General features: G+C 34.0%; 1 pseudogene; it reads right to left on the bottom strand.

The window, feature by feature from the left end:
* The window catches only part of LOC110670543 (bifunctional riboflavin biosynthesis protein RIBA 1, chloroplastic-like), a 65531-nt pseudogene that overhangs the window by 28687 nt on the left and 10066 nt on the right, over positions 1–26778 (bottom strand).

The raw sequence follows: 26778 nt of genomic DNA, 5'->3' as shown, positions 1-26778 counted from the left end.
GACTGCAATATGGGTGAGGTGTTTCAACCAATAGGAAGACAGGAAAAAATGGAAGGCACCAATAGGGAGTGAGGAAGAGGTGTGGTAGGGTTTGGAGTCCTAGTGTGATAAAGTTCAGATAACTTAAATGACTAGGATTAATGAATTTGGAAGAGACTGGAATATGGGTGAGGTGTTACAACCAATAGAAAGAGAGGGAAAGGGGGTGACACCAATAGGGAGTGAGGAAGAGAGTGAGGCCAAGGAGGAGAGAGATATTTTGTTATTTTAATTTTTAGAAAATAATTAAATGGGTCCCATTTAATATTCCTAACTAGGCTTTCTTAGGCCTATGGAGTCCAATTAAACTTAATTAGATCCATTTAATAACTACCCATATTAAATTTAAACAAAATAAAATTTTATTTAAATTTAATTAAATTAATTTTCCCAAAACTTTATTATTATTTTTATTTTTTCAAGATCATGCCACGGAATTAATAATTCAGCTCCATGCCTCCAATTATATCTTATAGTCATATAATTTTTCATCATCGGGTTTTCCACGGCCTCAATGCACATACTCATCACAAAATAAGGGTCTTTAGCCAGTGATGGATGGCAGCTAAGGAAATAAGAAAGCGAATCGAGGAAATCATAGCCACAAGAGAGAAGGTGTCACTGTAATCGAGGCCAAAGATCTAAGTATATCCCTTTGCAATAAGACAAGCTTTAAGTCTATTAATCTGGCCATCAGGCCCCACCTTGACTGTATAAACCCATTGACAGTCAACAGTAGATTTGCCCTTTAGTAATGGCACCAAATCCCAAGTGCCATTGTTATGGAGAGCAATCATCTCTTCAACCATTGCATTACACCATTCTGGATGTTCCAAAGCTTTTCTAACAATCTTAGGTACAGATACATTAGACAAAGTGGTGACAAAAGCATAGTAGGAAGAAGACAAACGATGATAACTCACAAAATTATAAATAGGATGAGGATTTCGAGACGAACGAATACCTTTTAGGATGGCAATGGGAGGAGTAGCATCGTCTGTTGAAGGCGAGACCGGAATAGGTGAAGATGAAGGAGGGCGAGAGTCACCAGGAGCCGATGTTGTACCTGTATCAAGCAAAGGAGCATCAATGGAGTTAGTGGAAGGATGAGGACGACGTGAGTAGACGTGTAGAGGTGGTGGACTGATTGGCGGTAGAGGAAGAGTAGGAACGAGTAAGGCGATGGGAATAAAAACCTTGGATGCTGTGTTGGAGGAAAAATAGGGAGATGTTTCAAAGAATGTTACATCAGCTTACACAAAGTATTTATTTGCAAGTAGATTGTAGCATTTATAACCTTTTTGAAGTCTAGAATATCCCCAAAAGACATGTTTTATTGATTTGAGCTGAAGTTTGTCTTTGCCAGGAGTGTGATCATGAACAAAACAAATAAAACCAAATACACGCAGGGACAACTGATGGGCATCTTGGTCAAGAAATAAAATGGAATGAGGACTCTGATTCTGCAAAACAGAAGAAGGCATTCGGTTAATTAAGTAACAAGCAGTAAGAATAGCATCTCTCCAAAAACGAAGAGGAACATTATGGTGAAAGAGTAAAGTGCGGGCAGTCTCACCTAGATGACAATTCTTTCGTTCGGCAATCTCATTTTGTTGAGGGGTATAAGCAAACGAAGTTTGGTGAGTAATACCTTGAGAAGATAAGAAATGAGTAAAGGGAGTAGACAATTATTCTTTTGCATTGTCACTATGAAGTATTTTAATAGAAACACCAAATTGATTATGTATTTCAGTAGAGAATTTTTGAAATATAGATAATAATTCAGAACGAGCCTTCATTAAAAATAACCAAATGCAACGAGAATAATCATCAATAAAAGTAACAAAATAATGAAATCCCAAAGTTATACTGACACGACTTGGACCCCAAATGTCTGAATGGACAATTTCAAACATGGACTTAGCCCTATTATTGACTCACTTGGGAAAGGAAACATGACTTTGTTTCCCAAGTTGACAGGACTCACATTCAAAAGAAGATAAACTAGAAAGACTAGGAACTAATTTTTGCAATTTGGCAAGACTCGGATGACCCAGACGATTGTGAAGAAGATCAGCGGAAGTGGTAGAGGCAAGAGCAATTGGAGAATTTAAAGTAGAAAGATGGTACAACCCTTGTGACTCACATCCTACTCCAATCATCTTCCTCAGATCTGGTCCCCGCACAACAACAGAGTCAGCTGTAAAGGTGACAGAACAATTGAGATTTTTAGTCAATTTACTAATGGAGATTAAATTATATGGGCATTCTGGAGTGAACAAAACTGTGGTTAAAAGAATAGATGAAAAGATTTTTACTTCTCCTATGCCCTTAACTAAAGTTTGTGAACCATTAGCCCAAATAACTTTAGACAAAACCGGAGAAGAAATTAGAGATGAGAAAAGACCTTTGTTACCAAATATATGATCAGAAGCACCAGAGTTTAGGATCCATGGACCAGTGAGCGAAGACTGTATTAGACAAGCAAAGGAATCACCAGAATGAGCACTGCTAGAAGATTGCTGTTTGGCTGTTTGATAGTGCAAATACTCCTTGTAATAAGCTCCAGTTAATAGGATAGAATCTGACACCTGATCCTTTCCATTAGGTAATGGAAGAATACCATTTTCACCGGATTGAGCCATATGAGCAGTTGATCGGCCCACATTATTTGACTGAATAGGGCGTAGTGGTCGACCATGAAGGGCCCAACAAGTGTCTCGAGTGTGATTACTCTTATCACAATAAGTGCAATGGAGCCTTTTATCCTTGCCTCTCTGATAAGTACCCTGTCTCGATTGGTTTCCACTTTGTGTAGCTAAAATTGAAGATTCAATTCCGGAGAAATTATTTTTATTGAGTGAGATGCGTAGAAGCCTGGCAGACGCATCCTCTAGAGTGGGAATAACCAGACTAGTTAATATCTGGTCTCTAACAGAATCAAGGTCAGGTCTTAGCCCAATAAATGCCAAACCTATGAAGAACCTGTCCCGCTGTTACTCAGAAATATTATCAGTATATGGCATGATAGAATTAAATTCATCTTTCAGTGATTCTACCTGTCCCAAATAACTAGACATATCTTGTTGATTTTGCTGCAGATGAACCATATCTGATACTGCCTTATAAATACTCTGCACATCATTTGTATATAACGTTTTCGCCTTAGTCTAGACTTTGCAACAGGTTTTACAAGACTGAAAAATATTAACTAATTTTGGGTCTAGAGAATGCCACAAGAGACTACATAATTGAGCATCAATCTTAGTCCAATTAGTTCTATTTGTTAAAGCTATATCTATGGTATTTTTAACCAAGTAGTCATCATACCCCTGCCCCATAAACCATAATTCCACTGATGCAGCACAAAGACATAATTTTGACTTCCTACTAATTTAACAGTAGTAATAGCTGGTGAATTACCAATGGAAGAAAACATGGGTTTGAGAATCTCAGAACCTGTATTGGATATGGGTGTGAGAATCTCAAAACCTGTGTTGGAGGCTATATTGGAGGACTCCTCAATCTCAGACATATTGGCAAGAGAAGCACACTGAAATGTTGCTCAGAAATACGTTAAAAAAGCCTACTGTATGAAGAGTTAGTGACAAAAAAGTGAGAAACAGGGTTGAGGTCGCCTGAGGCCGGCAAGTCAATTGGAAGAAGGGCATGAAGGCACGTGTACCGGAGTCTTTCGCCGGCTGTCAGTAGAGAGGCCGATCCTGGACTGGGTAATCCACTAGGCTAGGCTGTAACAACCACGGACTTCTAGAAAGTGACCGAAAAAAGAGGGAAAGTTCCTCCCTATGAAGACTTTATTTCAGATTTCAAATTAGACCCACCGAGGGCTCTGATACCATGTGAGAAAATAGAACAGAAGAAGAATATTAAGAATGATTAAAAAGCTTGATTATTCCCTCAAGCCAATGGTATCAATTTATAATCTGTACAGAACAACTAAATAGGAAATATAATTCTAATTAAATACATAATTATAGCCACGATTCTGGCACCTAAATATATTCACACAATCACTACAGATACACATATCCTAGCTATTTATGGTACATATCTTAAAAGTATTGAAGTTATGAGTAGTAAAAAATGTATCTTCTTGTCTCAACGGAAGTATGTTCTTGATCTACTGACAGAAACAAAAAAATTAGGTGCTAAACCTTGCAATGCACCAATGACCCCGATTCTCCAACTTGGAGCAGAGAATGTTAAGCTATTTGAAGATCTAGAAAATACAGGAGGTTGGTAGGTAAATTGAACTATCTAATAATAACTCGTCCTGATGTTGCATACTCAGTCAGTGTGGTAAGACAGTTTATGTCTTTTCTAACTGTTGCTCATTGAGAAGCTTTGGGACAAATTTTGTATTATTTGAAGGGAGCTTCATGGCGAAGCTTATTATATAGTAATCATGGACATTTGAATGTTAAATACTTTTCAGAAGCAGACTGGACAAGTTTTAAGGCTAATAGAAGATCGACTACCGAATATTGTGTCTTTGTTGGAGGTAATTTGATGACATGGAGAAGTAAGAAACAGAGTATAGTCTCGCGATCTAGTGCTAAATCGGAATACAGAGCTATTATACAATCAGTATGTGAAATAGTGTGGATACTTCAATTATTAGATAAGGTTGGCCTTAAGACCTCTTTGCCTGCGCAGTTATGGTGTGATAATCAAGCTACTCTCCATATTGCTTCTAATCCTGTGTTCCATGAACGGACTAAGCATATTGAAATTAATTATCATTTTGTCCAGAAAAAGCTTTAACAAGGGATTATCTCAACACAACACATCAAAACTGGAGAGCAATTAGGAGATTTGTTTACAAAAGCTCTAAGTGGAGCTCGGGTTGACTACATTTGTAACAAGTTGGGCATGATTAACATTTATACTCCAACTTGAGAGAGAGTGTTATAGAAGTCTTTTTCAATTAGGAAGTCTTTTTCAATTAGGAGATTGACTCCTATAAGATATTATCGCAAGAAAAGGATTCCCAATCCATGTAGAAGTAGAATTTTAATATATATATATATATATATATATATATATATATATATATATATATATATATATGTGTGTGTGTATTTACATCTTTGAATATATGAGAAAGTACCTCAATTTACATCATCAAACCACCATACCAAGGATTGCAAACCTCTCATATTTCTATTTTCAACACTACTACTCTCTTATTATCTTTTTCAAAAAAAAAAATATTGCATCTACATCTATTTCAAGATCTATGCCAAAAGAAAAGGAAAAACATCATCCACTGACTTGAGAACTAAATAATACTCCTTTAGTTCTTAAAGATGAGGAAGATGATGAAGATATTTATTTTGAAAATGAGTATCAAGAGGATAAAGGTGTAGAAAAAGATGAAGAAGATTATAATGTTACTCTTGATGAAGATTAAAGAGTAGTTATTTTATAATTACTTAACTTTAATTTTGAGAAATTAAAATATTATTCAAGTTTTAAAATATTAGTACTTGAATGCTTATTATTATTTTTAGTTTTGTGCTATTTGAAGCTTGGTGGAATATTCACATTTATTTGAATTTTATGAATTTTTTTTTCTTTGTGCCTTACCTCGTTCAGGGGCACGCTAGCACCTTGTGCTTATGCTCTAGGACCCCTTAGCACCTTAGTGCGCTTTGAGCCTTTAAAATTGATCATCCCAAAGCTCAGCGGGTTACCAAAGGCTATACTCCGATATTTGGCCTTGACTATGTGACAATTTTTCTCCTGTGGCAAAGATTGCTTCTGTTCGCCTTCTTATCTCTATGGTAGTCATGTGTCATTGGCCTCTTTATTAGTTGGACATTAAAAATACCTTCTTACATGGTAAAATTGCTAAAAAAGTATATATAGAGCAACCACCAAGGCTTGTTGCTTAGGGAGAGTTTGGATTGTTGTATCAACTACGCCAGTCTCTTTATGGTCTTAAACAATCCCCAAGAGCATGGTATGGTCAGTTTAGCACTATTGTTCAACAATTTGAGATGCATTAGACTTTTCAGTTTTTTATCGACATTCTTCTCATAACAGGTGTTAGAATCCCTGAATTAGTGCATTAGCTGTAAATTAGATTGTAAATTAGGGATATTTGTATTTATTAGCTTTTATTATTTTTCTATTTAAGTTTTAGCCTTTGTGTATAAATTAGAATCATTGTAAATCAATTTATTGGTGTGAAATACACACAGAAATTTTCAATCCTCTCATTTCAATATGATATCAGAGCCTTGCCAACCTCTTTTGGCATTTCGTTCTTAAGAACACAAACATAGGGTTTGGATTTTTTATGGGTAAGCGTTTAGGCAACATTGTGGAGGGAGGCGACTGACACCACCCATACCCGTCAAGAGCCCAGTCAGAGATCGGTCTTCTGTCGGAGTATCGTCACTGTTCGGCCTAGCACGTGAGCTCACACGCCATCACAAGCTTCTCCAGATCTTCCACGCGCCTGCCCGTGAGCATTTTTTTGGCTAATTTTTCTAGCTGCTTCTTCTTGCCACCTTCTCTCTTGGCTTTTGCTCCTCTAACCTACCTATTCCTCTCACTTGGTTTACACTTTCACTTTTGGGTCTCTCTTCAACACAGTATCTATTTTTTACAGTGCCTGTTTTTTATTTTTTTTTACTAACATGACTAATGGGAAGAAGGGAATCTTGGAAACAAATGCAAGTTTTGTCAGTGATAATCCTTTTTTGCAGATTAGTCAAGTAAAGTTGGATGGAACTAATTTTTTGGCGTGGTCTAGATTATGTTTGTTGTTCATTTAGGCTAAAGGGCTACAAGGGTATATTACAAGAAATAAGAAAAAGCCGAAAACTACGAGTTCTACCTACAGTCAGTGGGAGTCAAAGAACTCTCTTGTTATGTCATGGCTTATAAATTTTATGCAACCTCATATAACTCGTGGGCATTTGCTGTTGGATAGTGCAGCTACTATTTGGAATGCAGTTTCTCATACCTATTCTCAAGTTGGAAACGATGCACAAGTGTATGAGCTTAGAAATAAAGTTCATGGTATGAAATAGGGTGAGCTAACTGTTGCTCAGTATTATACAGAGTTGAGTGGTCTATGGTAAGAACTGGATTTCTACCAGGACTTTCAGGCCTCATGTCCAGATGATGTAATTAAGTTCTAGAAGTTGGTTTAGAAAGAGCGGAACTCTGATTTTCTTGCTGGGTTGAATGTGAAATATGATCAGATTCAGGTCCGAGTACTTGATAAGGATCCTTTACCTACCTTAAGACAGATATACTCTTATGTTCAACAGGAGGAGAGCAGAAAGAGTGTCATGATTCATTCTATGTCTGTTGATAAGGCGGGCTAGTTGCTAATTCCGCACGTGAATAGTTGCATGGTCCATCAGATAAGAATCAGTTGCATTGTGACTATTGTGGAAAAACCCGACATACTAAGGAATACTATTGAAAACTACATGGTCGTCTAACCAACGGGCGTGGAGGAAAAAGGATCAGCTCTGCTAGACCACAAGCTAATGTATCCGAGGTTGTGGATCTTTTCTGATAATACTGCTACTACTGGGATGTTTGCCAATAAAGAGGTACAGACTTTAAAGCATTTGCTATCACAGCTTGAATCACAATCCACTATATTTGCCTCTTATAACTTCATCAACTCATCTAATGCTTTTCTTGTCAATCTTAATAATTATTTTTGGGTTATAAATTCTGAAACAAACAAGCATATAACTGCTTTTCAAATAAATTCATATCCTATTATCCATGTTCAGGCAAAGAAAAACTCCGCACTGCGGATGGATCCTTATCTAGTGTTTGTGAAACAGGTTCTATTAAATACACTCCTAATATAACTCTCAGTTCTTTTTTACATGTACCTAGCTTTCCTATTAACTTTCTGTTTGTCAGTTCTATCACAAAAACTCTTAATTACAAAATTGAATTTTTCGCTACTCATTGTGTATTTCAAGAATTGACACGAAGAACGATTGGCAGTGGTAGACTGCAAGATGGGCTATATCTACTGAATGATCATGTTGGCCAGGCCATGTTGAGACAATCTATGAGTGTTGAGGAAGAAATTATTCAATGACATAGGAGACTGGGATATCCTTCAATTATTGTTTTAAAGAAACTTTATCCTTTTTTGTTTAAGCAATACAAAGCTGAATTGTTAGTATGTGATGTCTGTGAGTTTGCTAACCATACTAGACAATCTTATCCTGTAATAAATAATAAGGCTTCAATTCTTTTTATGACTATCCATTCTGATGTGTGGGGCCCTACTCAAACTGTGTTTATCAGGTTATAAATAGTTCTTAACCTTTATTGATTATTGCAGTTGGTTAACTTGGGTATATTTGATAAAAGGGAAAAATGAAATTTTATCTCATTTTCAGCAGTTCCACAAAATGATTAGTACCCAGTTCGATGCTTATGTTAAAATACTTAGAACTAATAATGGTACAAAATACATGAATGGAGTCTTTCAGGAGTATTTGAAGTCGCATGGAATTTTATATCAAACTAGTTGTGTGAACACTAGTTCACAAAATATGGTGTCTGAGAGGAAAAATAGATACTTTAGGTTGCTAAGTCTGTTACGTTTACCATGACTATTCCTGAACCTTACTGGGGGGGGAGGGGGGGGGGGGTGCTATTATTTCTGCTGCCAGTGTTATCAAGGCGAAAGGCAACACTAATGTAACACCCCTATGTTTGGTAGTGCGTTCTGCTGCTCCGGTGACCAGTGTTGTCCGGACAACTAGGATGCCTAGAACCGTACTTCGATATGAGTGAGGAGACATAAAATAATGAAATACAAGAAAAGAAAGTACAAGAAAAACAAAGAAAAAATGATAGCAAAGAAATGTGATCAAGTTAAGCAGTAGGAAATCTAACGATGGGTGGCCTTAGGAAGTCACGGCGTGGACCGTTGACTAATACGAATTTGCGGGGAACCACGGAAAATTTTTTTAGGAATTAAATAGTCACTTATTGAAGTATAAATATCATTATAAAAATAAAAGAAAAATTAAATAATTAGTACAAAGAAAAGTGAGAAATCGAAAAAGCGGACAAAACCGGTATTCAGAAAAATCGGGAATGCAACCCGAGCAGGGCATTATGGTCATTTGACATCCCGTAGTGTCTTTTGACCTAAATGTCCATTAAAAATAAATAACATTACACTTAGAAAATAAAATGAAAAATTAGTTTAGTGGTACCTAATGTAAATAGCCAAAAGTGGAGTGAAAATTGTGTAATTAGCACTTAAATCTTATTAAATCATTTTTCTTAAGTAAGTGGGGCACTATGGGATTAAAATATATGCTAAGTGGGCAGATTGCTTCCATCAAACTTCATCTTCTCCAAGGTTCCTCAACATTGCCGAATTGAAGAAGTGAAGAAACCACCATGGCCATTTTCATTCAAGCTTGATCCACCCCTCCATTCCACCTCCAATCACTTAGATTTCTTCATCAAAAATTGTCTACACATCATAAGGAAGAACTTGATATCAATTTTAAGAAGTTTAATCAAGGTTTGGCAAGTTTCAACCATAAGGTAAGTTAGTATTTTTGAAGATAGCTTTGTTAAGTTTTGTGTGCATGTTATGGGTATTGGATTTGTGAAGAAAATTTTTGAGTTTGAAGAGTTATTGTTGTTTTCATTTTGGACAGCCATGGAGTCACGTTTTTTATGAGATATTTGTGCATATAATTGATGAGAAATGGTGTTGATCATGATGATTTAATAACCTAGTGAATTACTTCATGTTTATATGGTGATTTTGGCACTTGGATGAGAATTGATGAATTGTAGGGCAATGTGGTGTTGAAGAAGGTTTTCGGCAGCTTGGGAACCCTTGAATAATTGTATGTATTGATGGAAGTGTTGGCAGAATGTTGACATAGAAGAATTGATGAATATATATGTAAATTAGTAGTGGAGATTATATGTAATGATTAAGTGTATTTATGTACATATATTGCTAAATTTGGACTTTGTGGTTTAGGGTTGTATTTGATGTATTGAGAATGTTTGTATTCTGTCCAAATTGACCATAGTAAGAAGTGATAAATGAATATGGAATGGTATAAAATCAGAATTAGGTATGGGGATTTAAAGTAGAGCAAGTTAAATGTGTGTTTGAATTGGGGTTTGAAAGACATATAGAGGGCAGTGTGCAAATAGACCTATAACTTTAAATGTGTAACCTCAATTGGTATGAGACCAATTGGAGGTGAAACTAGGCACAAAATGTGCCAACTTTCATTGAGAAAACATACCAAAATTCTGCTTGCAAGGTGACCTAAGAAAATGACCAATTCGGATTAGGTGCAATTAGGACCTGAAAAATGACCAATTGGGCAGCAGTGAGTGTTTAGGCCATAACTCACTCAAAACAGGTCCAATTGACCTGAAATTTTAACCATGAATAGTTAAGACCCATACCTACAAGTCTTATGAAGACACCAAAACCCAGAAATGACCAGAAGCAAGTCAAAAAGCTTGCACAAGTTCGGGTCCAAAAACTGGCCGAACCAAAGTTGACCAAATTGACCTAAAATTGACCTAAATTGGTACCATTTGACCAGCAATAGTGTAATGACCATAACTTGGTCTACTTAACTCGGATTGACCTAAAATTTTGCACCGCAGTCCATAAGACATAGATCTACAAGTTTGTAGTTTTGACAGAAACCCGAAAACCGAGGAAACTAGGCCGTCCGGCTAGGTCAAACTAGTATCCTGGAATCCAAAGAATTTGCAATAAAATGCAAGAAAACGCAATATACATAGAATTGAGTTTGGTAACACGTACCAACCCTAAAACCCTATCGAATGTGACATATAAAGGACACTAAAAACTAATTTACCTAGAAAACATCGAGGGTCGGTAGATTAGGGGATTAAGCAAATAAAGGTATTGATGAATTATTTATCGAACACTATCGTTAGAGGCAAATTAATTTATCACTGAAACAATTCAAATTATGTTTCTCATTTAACAAGGACTCAGCAAAAGGGAAAGAAATACTGAGTCAAGACCAGGAGACAAATATCAGAGGTTTGTGCACAACAACTATTTCTCTTGAATTTTTCAATTGAAATAAATATTGACTATTTGTATATTATTGTTTTAAATTGTGTAAATGTGTTTGATGGACACTTATTGATTGAAAAACATGGTGAATGGTTTGAAACTGTGAAAAATTGTTTGAATGATATTGATGTTTACTTCTTGATTGAAAAGCAACGTAAATGGTTTTGTGGTAATTGATGTGAATTTCGTTTTGTGTTGAAATTTTGTGAATGAAATTATAACTTTGTTAATTTATTGGATTCTTACGGATCATTTGTATATAATGTTTGGAATTGTTTTGACTCACAATTGGCATGACACTGATACTATTTTCCTCCTCCATTAATGGGGTGAGTGTGATTATTCCTCCTCTTTGACTTATCGATGGGGTGAGTATGATTATGTTCCTCCCTCCTTGACTTACGATCGAGGTGAGTGTGGATGAGTTCTCATTATATAGCTAGCTTCCTCCCTCATTGATTTGATTATTGGGGTGAGTATGTCTTGTCGTGGTATACAACACGGCATATATGGAAAAATTTGTGTCATGACCTAAATTGTGTTATTGATTGGCAACATTGTATTATTGATTATTTGATCGAATTGTGTTATTGATTTGCAAAATGATATTATTGATTATTTGATCGGATTGTGTTATTGATTTGCAAAGCGATATTATTGATTATTTGATCGGATTGTGTTATTGATTTGCAAAACGATATTATTGATTATTTGATCGAATTGTGTTATTGATTTGCAAAAGCGATATTATTGATTATTTGATCGGATTGTGTTATTGATTTGCAAAAGCGATATTATTGATTATTTGATCAAATTGTGTCATTGATTGGAAAAAAAAGCGTGTTATTGATAATTTGAGCAAATTGTGTATGAATTGGCAATACGGTATTCTTAAACTATTTGACTAAATTGTGTTATTATGAATTTTGATAATTTGTGAATTGGAGTATAAATTCCTTATGACATTCATAGACTTGAATTTAACTATGGTTTTAAGTATCCACTATTGATATCATTTATGAATTGTGAAATAAAATTGTATTTGGTTAATGTTGTGCACCATCGAGACATTGTCTCGTGATAGCTTTCATTCTTTATCGCGGTAGAGACAGAGCAGGTGGCGAGACTAAGTGCATATACATCCAATGAGGATTACACAGTATAATGAGTATACGGTATTTTGCATTTATCTTGTAATGTATGACCTTTGTATGTACATTTTGCTTTTTGTTTTGAGCAGTTGTAAATTCAAATTGTACCTTGAAGTTGTAAATTAATTATGAGTTATTTGACTTGTGAAAATTGTATTATATTTTTTTATCTCAGACTTTGAAAAATTTCTATGGAATTGAGTTGATAAATGGTTGTGTCGAGAAATGTATTGGAGTTGAGATTTGAAAAATTATTGAAGTGCTTTCTGAGTTTTCAAGAAGCTGTTTTGTCCAAAATACAGATGGCACTCTGCCAAAATTTTTACAGAAATTCCAAATAAACCAAATGAGTTAATTGTTTCACTTCAGTTCACCAAAGTCTTTAACACCTGTAAATAGTGCTCACCACTGTAAAATAAGTAAGAAAAGTTTTTCAAATCCTTTGTAGTATATTTAATGGGTTATCAGTAAACGAAGTTGGTAATTCATTAGGTATACTACGGGATCATGTTATACCTTACAGAGGGGTAGGGTGTGACAACTAAGACTGCAGAGTACCCTATGGCCTTAAGCGAGAGGCAAGACAAGGGCCTTTTTGAAGCAAGGCGTCATAACCTTAATTGCCTAAATTATATATATATGTGTATGTACTTATAATATAAAAATTCATACTTTTAAATAGTTGATAAGTAAAAAAGCATATTAAAAAGAAAAAAAATTTATTTGCACTATATCTATATGTAATATAAGAGAAATTGAAAATAGTGCATACCTATATTTTCAGCTTAAGTATAAGATACAAGTGACAGTGTGAGACTATAAAATTAAAATATATAGCATAAATAACAACACAAATAATAATAAGAGATGTTAGAAAAAGAAATAGTTCATACTTGCATTTTCATCTTATGTATAAGATAAAAATAATGCTATAAAATTATACATAATTAATAGAAAATTAGAAATAAGTCATAAGTCATAGAATAGAAAATATAAATTACAGAAGTTCAGACTTTAATAAATAAAACTAAGTTATAAGTCATAATAAACAAAATGCAAGAAATACATAAAAAAACTTATAACTAAAATTACTTATCATCAAAATTTCCAAAATCATCTTCATTTTCAACAATAGCTATAACAAATTCTTCCTCCTCTTCGTCATCATCAACTTGCGAAGAGGATGCACCTCTCTTTGGATGAGGCTTTCGAAATGATGGAGTTTCAACTGGTATTGATCTTGTAGCCGATCTCGATTCATAACGAAATTCAGAAACTCCAACTGCTCAACCAACATCACCCCAGGTCAACACATCATCCATGAAACAAGAGAATCATTATCATCATCCCCATCACCTTTTTCTAATTCACCAAGCAACCACTCATTACTTTCATCAATATTTGCCAAATCAACAGGTGTTGTGATATTCCCAAAAGTGAGTCAGTGTAGCAACGCTCTATTGTACTTCACATATACCAAATTATCCAAGCGTTATTGAAATAGCTGATTTCTTTTATTATTATGAAGCTGTCATTAATTTTACAGTAACAAATACATTAAACTTCAAACTCAAAAAGTTCAAAATAAAATAACAAAGTAAGAATATATATACATATATATATATGTATATTTTACTTACATGCTCAAATATATTCCAATTTCTCTTGCAATCACTTGCACTACATATAAGACTCAGAACTTTTACAGCAAACTTTTGTAGGTTTAGAGTTGAAAAATCATATGTTTTCCACCAAGTAGCTATTAAAATATAGAACCAATGATTGTTATAAATGAGCAAAAAGAAAAACTAAAAAGAATTTAAATTAATAACCCGAAGATTTGGTTGTTCTTCCTCTAAAAAAAAAAAGGAAAACCAAAGGTCCCCGTAGCTGCCTTGTATCTCTCAATTTCATTAAGAATCAAAAAACTTTTGCTGAATTTTTTTCCATTTTATGAATGCATGAAAGCAATCCTGTATTGACCTCTTCATCAGACTCAATTCTCATTCTATTTGGATAAAAAAATTCAGGATTCAGAAAATATCTAGCAACATGCAAAGGACGATGCAATTGAAGTGACCATCTCGCATAAATAATCTAAAAAATGCTCTTGTATTTCTCTTCATTACCATTGAGTGAGTTGGCAATTACTTCTTTAGCCCTATCCATGGCTTCATAAATATATCCCATGGCTCATTTTTTTTCATTATCAACCAGTCGAAGCACACAAACAAGAGGACCAGAAACTTTAAGAGCATAAAAAATATGATTCCAGAAGGTAGGACTCAAAACTGTATTTTCACACTTTTTGCCTTTCATCTTTTTAGCCTATTTACTAGTTGTTCAGCTTTTTGAAGTAAACATTTTTCTAATGTTGGCCTTCTGAAGATGAATCCTTACCAGTGCAATAAAAGCAGCAGCAAATCTAATTTGTCATGGCCTTAGCAATTCTACTCCATTAGTAAACTTTCGCACCATATTTAGAACTCCTGAAGAGCTACATATGAAACCAGTAAGCTCAATAGCTTTGTGGAATGTTTCTTTGTATCCTCCAATATCAAATCTATACAATGAGCTGCACATGGAGTCCAGTATAGATAAGGAAAATTTGCTTTCAATATTCTTCCTGTCATAAATAAGTAGTAAAATTCATTTTGTTAATAATAAAAATAAAATGATATTTTTTTCAGTAATAGAAAAAATTAAATAAAAATTTTACCTGCTACAACATTATTTGATGCATTATCTGTAACCACTTGAACCACTTTTTCAGGACCAATTTCCATCAATTTTTTCTCAATCAAACAAGCCAACAATGTCGCTGTCTTTGATTCATCACTTGCATCAATTGATTTAATAAGTATGCTTCCCTTTGGACTATTAACCAAGAAATTAATCAAGATTCTTTTTTTTCTATCCGTCCATCCATCACACATCAATGAACATCCATAATTTTCCCATTCTTCTTTATGAGACTCAAGAAGATCATTTATGGTTTGCACTTTCTTATTAAGTAACTGAACTCGAGCCTCATGAAAACTTGGAGGTTTCATTTTACTCCCATAATTTTCAATTGCTTGAATCATTTCCCCGAAGCTATTATAATTCACAGCATTAAAAGCCATTCCTACATCATACATCCATCGTCCTATGACAACACAAGCACGCTCCCTTAACTCCTTTTTAGCTGGACTATTTTCATCAATAGTAGTTTGTCTTACATTTTTTCCCATAACAACTCGTCTAGGGGAAAAATAACAGTCAATAGGCCCTCTACTGCTTTGGGTTGGTAAAACTTTTGATTTTTTTGAAGCACTAGTACCAGTGTCACTAACATTAATTATTTGCCTTCGTTTTTCACTACCAATTTCTTGCATCAACTCTTACTCTTCCTCATTTTCATCAAACCCCAGTACTTCAACATCATTAAATTCAGGTGGTCTTTCCACATTCATAACTGATTTCTGCTCTCTTTTTTTAGCAATGAATTCCTGCATTTGATTTCTTACATCTTCTGGACATTTTGGACAGCGAACTGCATTTTTGTAGCCTCTAGCAAGGTATTGCTTGATTTTATTAACTCCCCCTTTATAAACTTTCATGCAGTATATGCATTGAAGGCCATTGATATTATTTTCACTAACTTGAATTATATGTACTCATCCTGGATTCGTCCTTCTACTGCTAGTAGAAGATCTTATAGTATTACCTTTACTACCCATCTATAATCTAAGAAAAAAAAAATTAAACAATTAATTAACAAGAATAAAAAGTAAAGTAATTAAATTATACCCATAGAAAATAAATAACTAATTAACATCCAATGTATAATTAATAAGAAAAGAAAGTAAAACTAATCAAACTAACAACTAATTAACAAGAATAACAAGTAAAAAATAAATTAATTACCAACAAATTAACAATGCCTATATAAATTAAACCATTAATTAACAAAAACAAAAAGTAAAATAATCAAATTAACAATAAATTAATAATTCCTATATAAAATAAACAACTAATTAACAAGACAAAAAGCAAAACTAGTTAAATTAACAAGAATAACAATTAAAAAGTAAACTAATTACAAACAAATTAACAATACGCACATTAATTAAATAATTAATTAATAAGAACAAAAAGTAAAATGATCAAATTAACAATAAATTAATAATTACTTTATAAAATAAACAACTAATAAGAACTAATGTCTAATTAACAAGATAAAAAGCAAAACTAATCAAATTAATAAGAATAATAAGTAAAAAGTAAACTAATTACCATTAAATTAACAATACCCATATTAAATAATCAACTAATTAACAAGTAAAATAATTAATTTAACAATACCACTATTAAATAATCAACTAATTAACGAGTAAAACAATTAATTTAACAATACCCATATTAAATAATCAACTAATTAACAAGTAGAATAATTAATTTAACAATACCCATAAAATTTAAACAATTAATTAATAAAAATAAAAAGCAAAATAATTAAATTAATAACTAATCAAAGAGAAGGAGAAGGAAAGGAAAAAAAAAAAAAAAAGAGAAAAGGGAAACTGTTGCGTTAGCTGTGAGGAAAGAAAAGAGTAGAAGAGGGAGAGAGATAGATAACAAAGTAAACAGAGGAGGAAGAAGAAGATGAGAGAGAGAGAGAGAGAGAGAGAGAGACATACCTAGAGTCGCGACGCAGAAAAGAAGTTGCAGCACCTTTTTATCGGCAGATGAGTGCTTTTAAGGTTTTATTATTTTTTTTTTTTTGGTCTTAAAAAAAAAAAAAAAAAAAAGGTAACTACTACATTGAAGGAGGCAACGCCTCTTGCCTACCTAGTGCCTCGGCTCACCAGCCTGAGGCATTGCCTCTCGAAGTGCCAAGAGAGGCATCCTAGTCGAGGCGGCAAAGGGGCGCCTTGCCTCTCTTGGCGCCTCGCCTGGGTGCCTCTCACGCCTTTGATAACACTGTCTGCTGCATATCTTATTAACAGGATGCCACTTTGGATATTGGAGTTTAAGAGTCCTTTAGAAGTTTTGTAGGGTAAAAATTCATATATTGTCCCTCCAAAGGTCTTTGAGTGTATCTGCTTTGTTCATAAGCTTAATAGTAAAAAATTAGAATCTCGGGCTCTCAAGTGTGTCTTTGTTGGTTATTCCAGTACTCAAAAGCGGTATAGGCGTTATCACCCTCCTACACAAAAATATTTTATGAGCATGGATGTTACCTTCAGAGAATCTGAATCTTATTTCCTTCCACCTCTTCAGTAGGAGCATAGGAAGGAAGAGGTGTCATTTCCTTCATCTTCGTCCTCTCCCAATCTTCAACTTCAGGAGTAGAATCTAAATTTAGAGCCTATACCTAACAATGATACTCAGGGGGAGTCACCTAAATCTTAAGAAAGACTGAATAAGCTAAATTTGAGAATATATACTCGGCGGAACAAGACAGATATAGCCATCGAGCAGAAAACTGCTGATTAATCGGAATCCCTAGATTCAATTCCTAGACATCATGAGGTATATGATGAGTCTTCTTTGGTTCCTGATGAGTTTAATTTTGATTCTTAGTCTGTTCTTCCTTCAGATAATGATCTTGATATTCCTATTGCTCTCAGAAAAGGTGTTAGAACTTGTACTAAACATTCCATCTCTAATTTCATTTCCTATGATTCTTTGTCTCCATCCTACAGAGCCTTTTTATTGTCTGTTTCCTCTGTTTCTATCCCACAGGATTGAAAGAAAGCATATCTTGATCCAAAATGGAAGGCAGCCATAGTGGAGGAGATGAAAGCTTTGGCAAAGAATGAGATATGGCAACTTGTTACTCTCCCATTAGAAAAGAAGCCGGTTGAATGCAAATGGGTGTTTACTGTTAAGTATAGAGTAGATGGTTCAATTGAGAGGTATGAGATTGTTAGTAGTATGCCCTAGAGCATATCATTTAGTATGTATCTTGTACATATTTTATTAATGAAAAGGCGTTTTCACTTTTCCGTTTACATAATATATTTATGTGTAATAGAAAAGGTCCATTGATATTTTGCTAGAAATTTTATTATTAAGTTGTTAAGAATATGAGTGACAGTATTTCTAGCACAAAGTATCATAACTTGGTTCATAATCAAGGATACATCACAATAAGGATATGACTTATCCAGAAAAATTATAATCATGTTTGTTCCCAAGTTATTTATATGAGATATAAATAAGATGGAATGGTGAGTCTCATGCCATATAACAAACATGATAGGTACTTATACATGATAAGTAGGCCGAACCAGTGACATTTATGACAAGCACGTGGAGTTTACTCTTATCAATGCATTATCATAAATCATATCAGTGCATATAATATTTAAACTTGAGATAACACAGTTATCTTGTATATAAGTGGTTTGAGTTTGATACTGCTTTCATACTTGTACTGTGTATGGGTATATGGGCATGTGTTGGCTCCTACCAGTTATATATGGAGATAGGTGTTGATCAAAATGGAATCTGTTACCCTAATTAAATAGGGATAAAATCTTATGTTCATTTAATTGTTCTTGATGTTTCAAGTTCCTAGCCAGGACAGACAGATTTAATCAGAAAAGAGTTTCTTATGAGAAAATCTTTTTAATCAAGAATTGAAATTAAAAGAGAACATAATATTCATAGCAAATAGGGTTTGACATAAACCATGACTCCAACTCGAATTGAGATTTTGTAACAGAGAGATTCTAGTGCATAGTGACATATGATTATAGGTTCATTTAAGGTATTCCTTATTACTGATTGGGTGGCCATGGCATGCTATGCTAGGTGTTAACCATGGTTTATGAGGTGCCTAAAATGATTTAGAGAAATCATTTATGGTAAGAAAAGGTTCTGATGATATTAAGAGTTGATATCATATCTCATTGCCAATTAGTGATGAGCCTAGTGAGACACACATACACAAGTAATCACCAAGTTAAATGTGATTTAATTAATTAATTAAAGAGTTTAATTGATCAATTAAATATGTTTGGTTTGCAATAAGATTGCAAAGTCCCTAACATGGCTTGAAACCAAATCTAGGTTATTGGATGTATAGTATAAGTTAAATTTATATTTAAAATGTTTAAATATGAATTTAATTATGAGAAATTAATTAATAGAGATTATTTAATTAATTTATATTTGATATAAATTGATTAGAAAAAGAGAAATAATTATTTTGGGTTGAGAACTCAAAATTATAACACAAGGGTAATTTGGTCATTTCACAGGGTGACATGTGACACCATGAGATGGTGACACATGGCACTATATAAGCTTGTCATTTGTCTTCCAATCATGCATGATGATCAAAGTCAAGATTAAGTCTAGTTTTGACACTTGGCTTAATATGATTAGGTCAATTAAACTAAGATGCAATCAGAAGATGACATGTGGCAAGGGTTTTGAGTGATGACCTAATTATAAAAGGGAAAGAATGAAAACTAAAATTGAACCACCACCCATAAAGCTCCTCTCCTCTCTTCTTCTTCATCTCTTATCAATTCTCTTCTGATTTTTCTTATTGTGTACCGCCACCCATAAAGTTCCTCTCCTCTCTTCTTCTTCATCTCTTATCAATTCAAAGAGAATTGCCCATATTCTCTTGAATTAAAATTGCTAGAAATTGTTTATAGTGTTCTATATACATCCACAACCTCTCTAAAGGCAAATCCTTAATTTCTAATTGATTGGCAAGGCTTGAGAAGCTGTTCAAGGGGCTGCCATTGGTGATCTTGGTGTGGACAAACTAGAGGGACAACATTTGGGGTCCTAGGTGCTTCCCAAAGGTACCAATCACATCTACAGTGCATCAAAAGGTTAGTGCACATGTTCTTGTATTAATCTAGGGTTCTAATGAATTAATTTATTAATTCAAAAATCTTAAATGGCAAATGTAGATCTTAATACATATTAAAAGTGTTTTAACATGCAATTGAACATTGAAATCAATTAGGTACATAATGAATATTGCATGATGCATGAGACTCTAAAAGAAAATTTTTAAATTCAATGTTCTAATCTAATAATTTTCATGCTTCTACTCCTTCAATTGGTATCAGAGCCACTATATTTGCCATTGAGATTGTTTAATATATGATTTAATTATATGATTTGATCATAAGATTGATTCATTGCTGGTTGCAAAGACAAATATGGCGGCATGGCGTTCCATTGGGCATTATGCGCATGGTTGAGCTCACCTAGGGTGCGCATGACTTGGGCTTGAGTGTAGGCTTGTTTTCAAGGCTCATAATTAGGCCCATGACTAATTAAAATATTTAATAAGGAGTTTTAATCACACAATTAAATTTTGATTCAAATCTGAATTTTTAAATTTATTTGAATGTGATTCAAATCTGAATTTTTAAATTTGTTTGAATCATATTCAAATCTGAATTTTTTAGTTGAATATAAGATATGCAATTTAATTTTAGTATGTATGTTTTATTTAATTGTTAAATAGTAATATGCATGATGGATGATCATAGACAATAAAAGACCAATGTGATTGGATTTATTACTTTTATTTTTCTTTGGGTTGTAAATTAATTAATTTAATTTTGGTGGCATGTATTATAAAGGTTGTAATATTTTGGGTTGTAATTTCATTTATTTGAGGACTGTAAAGTCCATGTTCTTGTAAATTCGCCTTGGTATGCCAGGGATTACAATATAATTGAATTGCAAGAAGATCAAGGAGGTCAAGAGCATTGGTGGGACCAGTGGGAGGAATTCAAGATCAAGTGTTGATTATGTACTCCTTCAGCAACTCTTGTAATATGAATGAATGAAATGCACCTAGGAATGCCCTGATTCAATTCTTGGTGGCTCATAATTGAATCCCTTAGAAAGTCCATGATCATACCATATTTATATTGTTTATCCATGTATACATGAGATATATGGGAATGTATGCAAGTATATGATATATGCATGCTAATTGGATAATGTGCAAAGTAAGACCATAACAGTAATTAGGCCGACCACAAAATCTTCTAAAAAAATGATTAAGTTGGAAATGGTATAATTAAAGGTAATTATATCATGGGCCCTCCATTGAGGCAATTATTTTAAAAAATTTTAAATACTTGCATATGATGCAATTAAATTAAGAGATTTGCTTAAGAATAATTGTTAAGCATGAGATGTTGTAAATATCTAGATGGTTTGGTGGCCAATAATTGATGTGCCTGAGGACATTAAAATTATTTGCATGTTTACTGGCTCAATGGGATCAACTTAACTAATGCAAGATAAATCAATAATTGATGTACCTGAGATTTTGAGCATTAGAGGCTAGGCAAATGATTGAACCTCACATGAGATGTGATGGGCAAGGAATTGTTCACTTACAGTTTATTGTAATTCCAATAATGGATGTGCTTGAGGATGTTCAATAAGACTATAAGAATTCAATCACCCACTAGAAATCCATCCAACTAGGATTTTCGTTTCCTACTTTGGAAGTGTAGGATTCGCTAAGTTAGTGGGAGAACCAATTTGATTAAAAGACCATATTCATTTTGGTTAAATATATGATACATTTACTAATTAATCTAGTTATTTTCTGCAGGTAATTTTCTGATAATAATGAGCACACCACAACCACCACCATCCAATATCCTTGCGAACATACTTGATCACAATAGGTTGACAAGACCTAATCTTTCTGATTGGCTAAGAAATTTAAAACTTGTCCTGAACTTAGAACGCATTGGATGTGTTCTAGACTCAAAGGTTCTTGGTCCCTTACCTCTAGAGGCCACTCAAGAGGAACATGAAACTTTGGACACGTGGAAGGAGCATGATATGAGAGCCAAGTGTTACATGCTTGCTTCTATGAGTAATGAGTCACGGAAACAACATGAGAACATGCAATATACAAGTGAGATCCTCCTTCACCTACAAGAGTTGTATGGTGAACATAGCAGGAATGCCAAGTATGAGATATCTAGGCAGTTATTTCGCATGAGGATATCTGAGGAACAAAATGTTGGGGATCATATCCACAAGATGATTTGGCTTATTGAACAGCTGGAACATCTTGACTTTAACATGGATTTCCAACTGCAGACGGATTTGATCATTCAGTCCCTTCCTGAGTCATTTGAGAATTTTGTGACAAATTTCCATATGACTAAGCAGGAATACACATTGGCTGGTCTACTTAACATGCTGGTTATTGCCCAAAAAAATATGCCGGGCAATAAAGGAAAAGAGGTAGCTTTGATTGCATCTTCTTTTGCTAGAAAGTCCAACAAGAAAAAGGGCAATAAGAAAAAGAAACCTCAAATTCCTGGTCCTTCCAAGAAGATAGCTAAACAGAAAGGGAAGACCAAAGCTGATGGAGCCAAAGGAAAGCGTTTCCACTATTAGAAGGATGGGCACTGAAAAAGGAACTACCCAAAGTATCTTGCTTCTCTAAAGAACAAGAAGGATACACCTTCAGAATGTATGTCTATATCTTGTTATTTAGATGTTGTGATGCTCATAGTTCATCTAGAGCTTGGGTTTTAGATACTAGTGCTAGTTCTCACATTTCTTATGATATGCAGGAACTAGCAAACAGTAGCAGCTTGCATTCTCGATATGTTAAACTCCGGATTGGCGATGGCTCAACTGTTGAAACTTTAGCCATAGGATCTAAATCTTTTTACATATCTAGACATGTTTTGTGTTTGAATAATATCCTATATGTACCTAATGCTTTTAAGAACATCATTTCTATATCTAGTTTGACTAGAAATGGCTATGAATTTCAGTTCACAGATGATGTTTGCAATATTTATTTTGCAAATAAATATATTGGCTCGGGTTATATGCATGATGGTCTTTATCACTTGGATAATAATTATAAACACAAAATGAATGCAAGCAATCTAAAAAAATGCAATGCCATTGTGAAAATCAACTCAAGTTCAAAATATATTTGGCACTTAAGATTAGGTCATGTTGCAGAAGATAAGGATAGCAAAACTAGAGAAAATGGGGATTTTATCTTCATTGGGTTCTGAGCCTACTACAACTTGTGAATCCTGCCTTCAGGGCAAAATAACTAGATCACCCTTTTTTAGACAAGGACTAAGAGCTGAAAATATTTTGGAGCTAATACATAGTGATTTATGTGGTCCATTTAAAGAAATGGCTAGAGGTGGTTTTCATTACTTTATTACCTTTACTGATGATAAATCAAGGTTTGGGTATTTATATTTGATGAAATACAAACATGAATCCTTTGAAAAGTTCAAAGAATTTAAATTTGAAGTAGAAAATCAAACAGGAAAAAGTATTAAAGCTCTTCAATCAAATCGTGGAGGTGAATACTTGAGTATTGAATTTGATGAATACTTGAAAGAGCATATCATTGTTTCCCAGCTGACTCCTATAGGAACACCACAGCTGAATGTTGTATCTGAAAGGAGAAATCGTACCCTATTAGATATGGTACGTAGTATGATAAGCTATACTGATATGTCAATCTCCTTTTGGAGATTTACATTAGAATCAGCTTTACATATTCTGAATAAGATTCCATCAAAATCAGTATCTTTCACACCTTATGAGATATGGTATGGAAGAAAACCAAGTCTTAAGCATGTTAAGATTTGGAGTTGTCCAGCTTATATCAAAAAGCTGAACACTGATAAATTAGAAACCATATCAGAAAAATGTCGATTTATTGGATATCCAAAAGAGAGCTTTGGATATTAATTTTATTTGCCTACATCACAAAAGGTTGTGGTACGTAGAGATGCCACATTTCTTGAACAACAGTTTGTTCAAGAAGGAGGCAAAGGAAGGCAAATGAATTAGAATTGGAGAATTTTGACCAACCAATAGATCAAATGGATATAGATCCATATAGTCAACCTACACTTATTGATGAAACATCTATAGTAATTTCTCGCAGATCGACCAGGATATCTCACCCACCAGTGAGATATGGTTTTCTTCATGAAGATGAACAATAGTTATTTACTCATGAAAAAGTAGATCATAGATATGATCCACTTACCTATGAAAAAGTTATATCAGATATAGACTCTTCAAAATAGATTGATGCTATGAAATTCGAAATTGATTCCATACATAAGAATCAAGTTTGAGACCTTGTTGACCCACCTGAAGGTATTGTACCTATAGGGAATAAATGGGTTTTCAAGAAGAAAATTGATTCTGATAGAAAAATAGAGACCTATAAAGCAAGGCTAGTAGCGAAAGGGTTTCGTCAAAGGCAAAGAATCTACTATGAGGAGACTTTCTCGCCTGTTGCCATGCTTAAATCAATTAGAATTTTATTAGTAATAGCTGCATACTATTATTATGAGATTTGGCAAATAGATGTCAAAACAGTTTTTCTCAATGGATACATTGAAGCAAACATTTTCATGGAACAACCTAGAGATTTTGAATCCCAAGATGGTTCCAAAGTATGCAAGCTAAAGCGATCCATTTATGGGTTGAAACAAGCTTCAACGAGTTGGAACATCCGTTTTGATAAAGCCATTAAGTTATTTGGTTTTATCAAAAATAAGGATGAACCATGTGTATATAAGAAGGTTAGTGATAGTGCTGTCACTTTCCTTATCTTATATGTGGATGACATTTTGTTGATGGGTAATGACACAGGTATGTTGACAACTGTAAATGTATGGTTGTCAAATACATTCTCCATGAAAGACTTAGAGAAGGCAATCTATATTCTTGAGATTCGCATCTATAGAGATAGAGCGAAAAGAATAATTGGTTTATCCCAAAGTCTATACTTGGAAAAGGTGTTAAAGAGTTTTAACATACTTGATTCCAAGAGAGGATTGTTACCAGTGAGACATGGTATCCACCTTTCTAAAGAGAGATCTCGAAAGACATTTCAAAAAAGAAATAAAATGGCCAGGATTCCATATGTTTCGACTATTGGAAATTTGATGTATGCAATGTTGTGTACTAAGTTGAATATCGTACATGCTATTAGTGTGACTAGCAAGTTTCAATCCAATCCAGGTTTAGAACACTGGATAGTTGTCAAGAACATCCTTTTGTACTTGAGAAGAACTAAGGATTTATTCTTGATTTATGGAGGTGGTGACTTGCAATTAGATGATTATACTAATTCTGATTTCCAATCAGATATCGATGATAGAAAAGCTACCTCTGGGTTTGTGTTCATTTGTAATGGAAGTGCAGTCAGTTGGAAGAGTTCCAAACAGAGTACGACTACTGATTCCACTACAGAGGCCGAGTACATTGCTGCATCAGATGCTGCAAAAGAAGCTGTTTGGATAAGGAACCCCGGTCTCACCAGAAATCCAAACACATAGAAAGGCGCTACCACATTATCAGAAAGATAGTTGGGCGAGGCGATATATCCATGCAGAAAATAGCATCAGCTGAAAATCCAGCTGATCCATTCACTAAGCCTATGTCACAAACTCAGCTAGACCGACATATTGAGAAAATGGGTCTAAGATATTGTAATGAATGGCTCTAGTGCTAGTGGGAGATTGCTAGTAGCATGTCCTAGAGCATATCATTTAGTATGTATCTTGTACATATTTTATTAATAAAAAGGTATTTTCACTTTTCCGTTTACATAATATATTTATGTGTAATAAAAAAGGTCCATTGATATTTTGCTAGAAATTCTATTATAAAGTTGTTAAGAATATGAGTGACAGTATTTCTAGCACAAAGTATCATAAATTGGTTCACAATCAATGATACTTCACAATAAGGACATAACTTATCCAGAAAAATTGTAATCATGTTTGTTCCCAAGTTATATATATGAGATGTAAATAAGATGGAATTGTAAGTCCCATGCCATATAACAAATATGATAGGTATTTATACATGATAAGTAGGCCGAACCAGTGACACTTATGACAAGCACATGGAATTTACTCTTGCCAATGCATTGTCATAAATTATATCAATGCATATAATCTTTAGATCTGAGATAACACAATTATCTTGTATATAGGTAGTTTGAGTTTGATACTGCTTTCATACTTGTACTGTGTATAGGTATATGGGCATGTGTTGGCTCCTACTAGTTATATATGCAAATAGGTGTTGATCAAGATGGAATCTGTTACTCTAAGTAAATAGGGATAAAATCCTATATTCATTTAATTGTTCTTGATGTTTCAAGTTCCTAGCCAGGATAGACAGATTTAATCAGAAAAGAGTTTCTGATGAGAAAATCTTTTTAATCAAGAATTGCAATTAAAAGTGAACATAATATTTATAGCAAATGGGGTTTAACATAAACCATGACTTCAACTCGAATTGAGATTTTGTAACAGAGAGATTCTAGTGCATGGTAACATATGATTATAGGTTCATTTAAGGTATTCCTTATTACTGATTGGGTGGCCATGGCATGCTATGCTAGGTGTTAACCATGGTCTATGAGGTGCCTAAAATGATTTAGAGAAA

Source organism: Hevea brasiliensis, unplaced genomic scaffold (genome assembly GCF_030052815.1).
Source record: "Hevea brasiliensis isolate MT/VB/25A 57/8 unplaced genomic scaffold, ASM3005281v1 Scaf154, whole genome shotgun sequence".
NCBI lineage: Eukaryota > Viridiplantae > Streptophyta > Magnoliopsida > Malpighiales > Euphorbiaceae > Hevea > Hevea brasiliensis.
The sequence above is the reverse complement of the archived record's forward strand: the minus strand, read 5'-3'. Positions and strand labels throughout refer to the sequence as shown.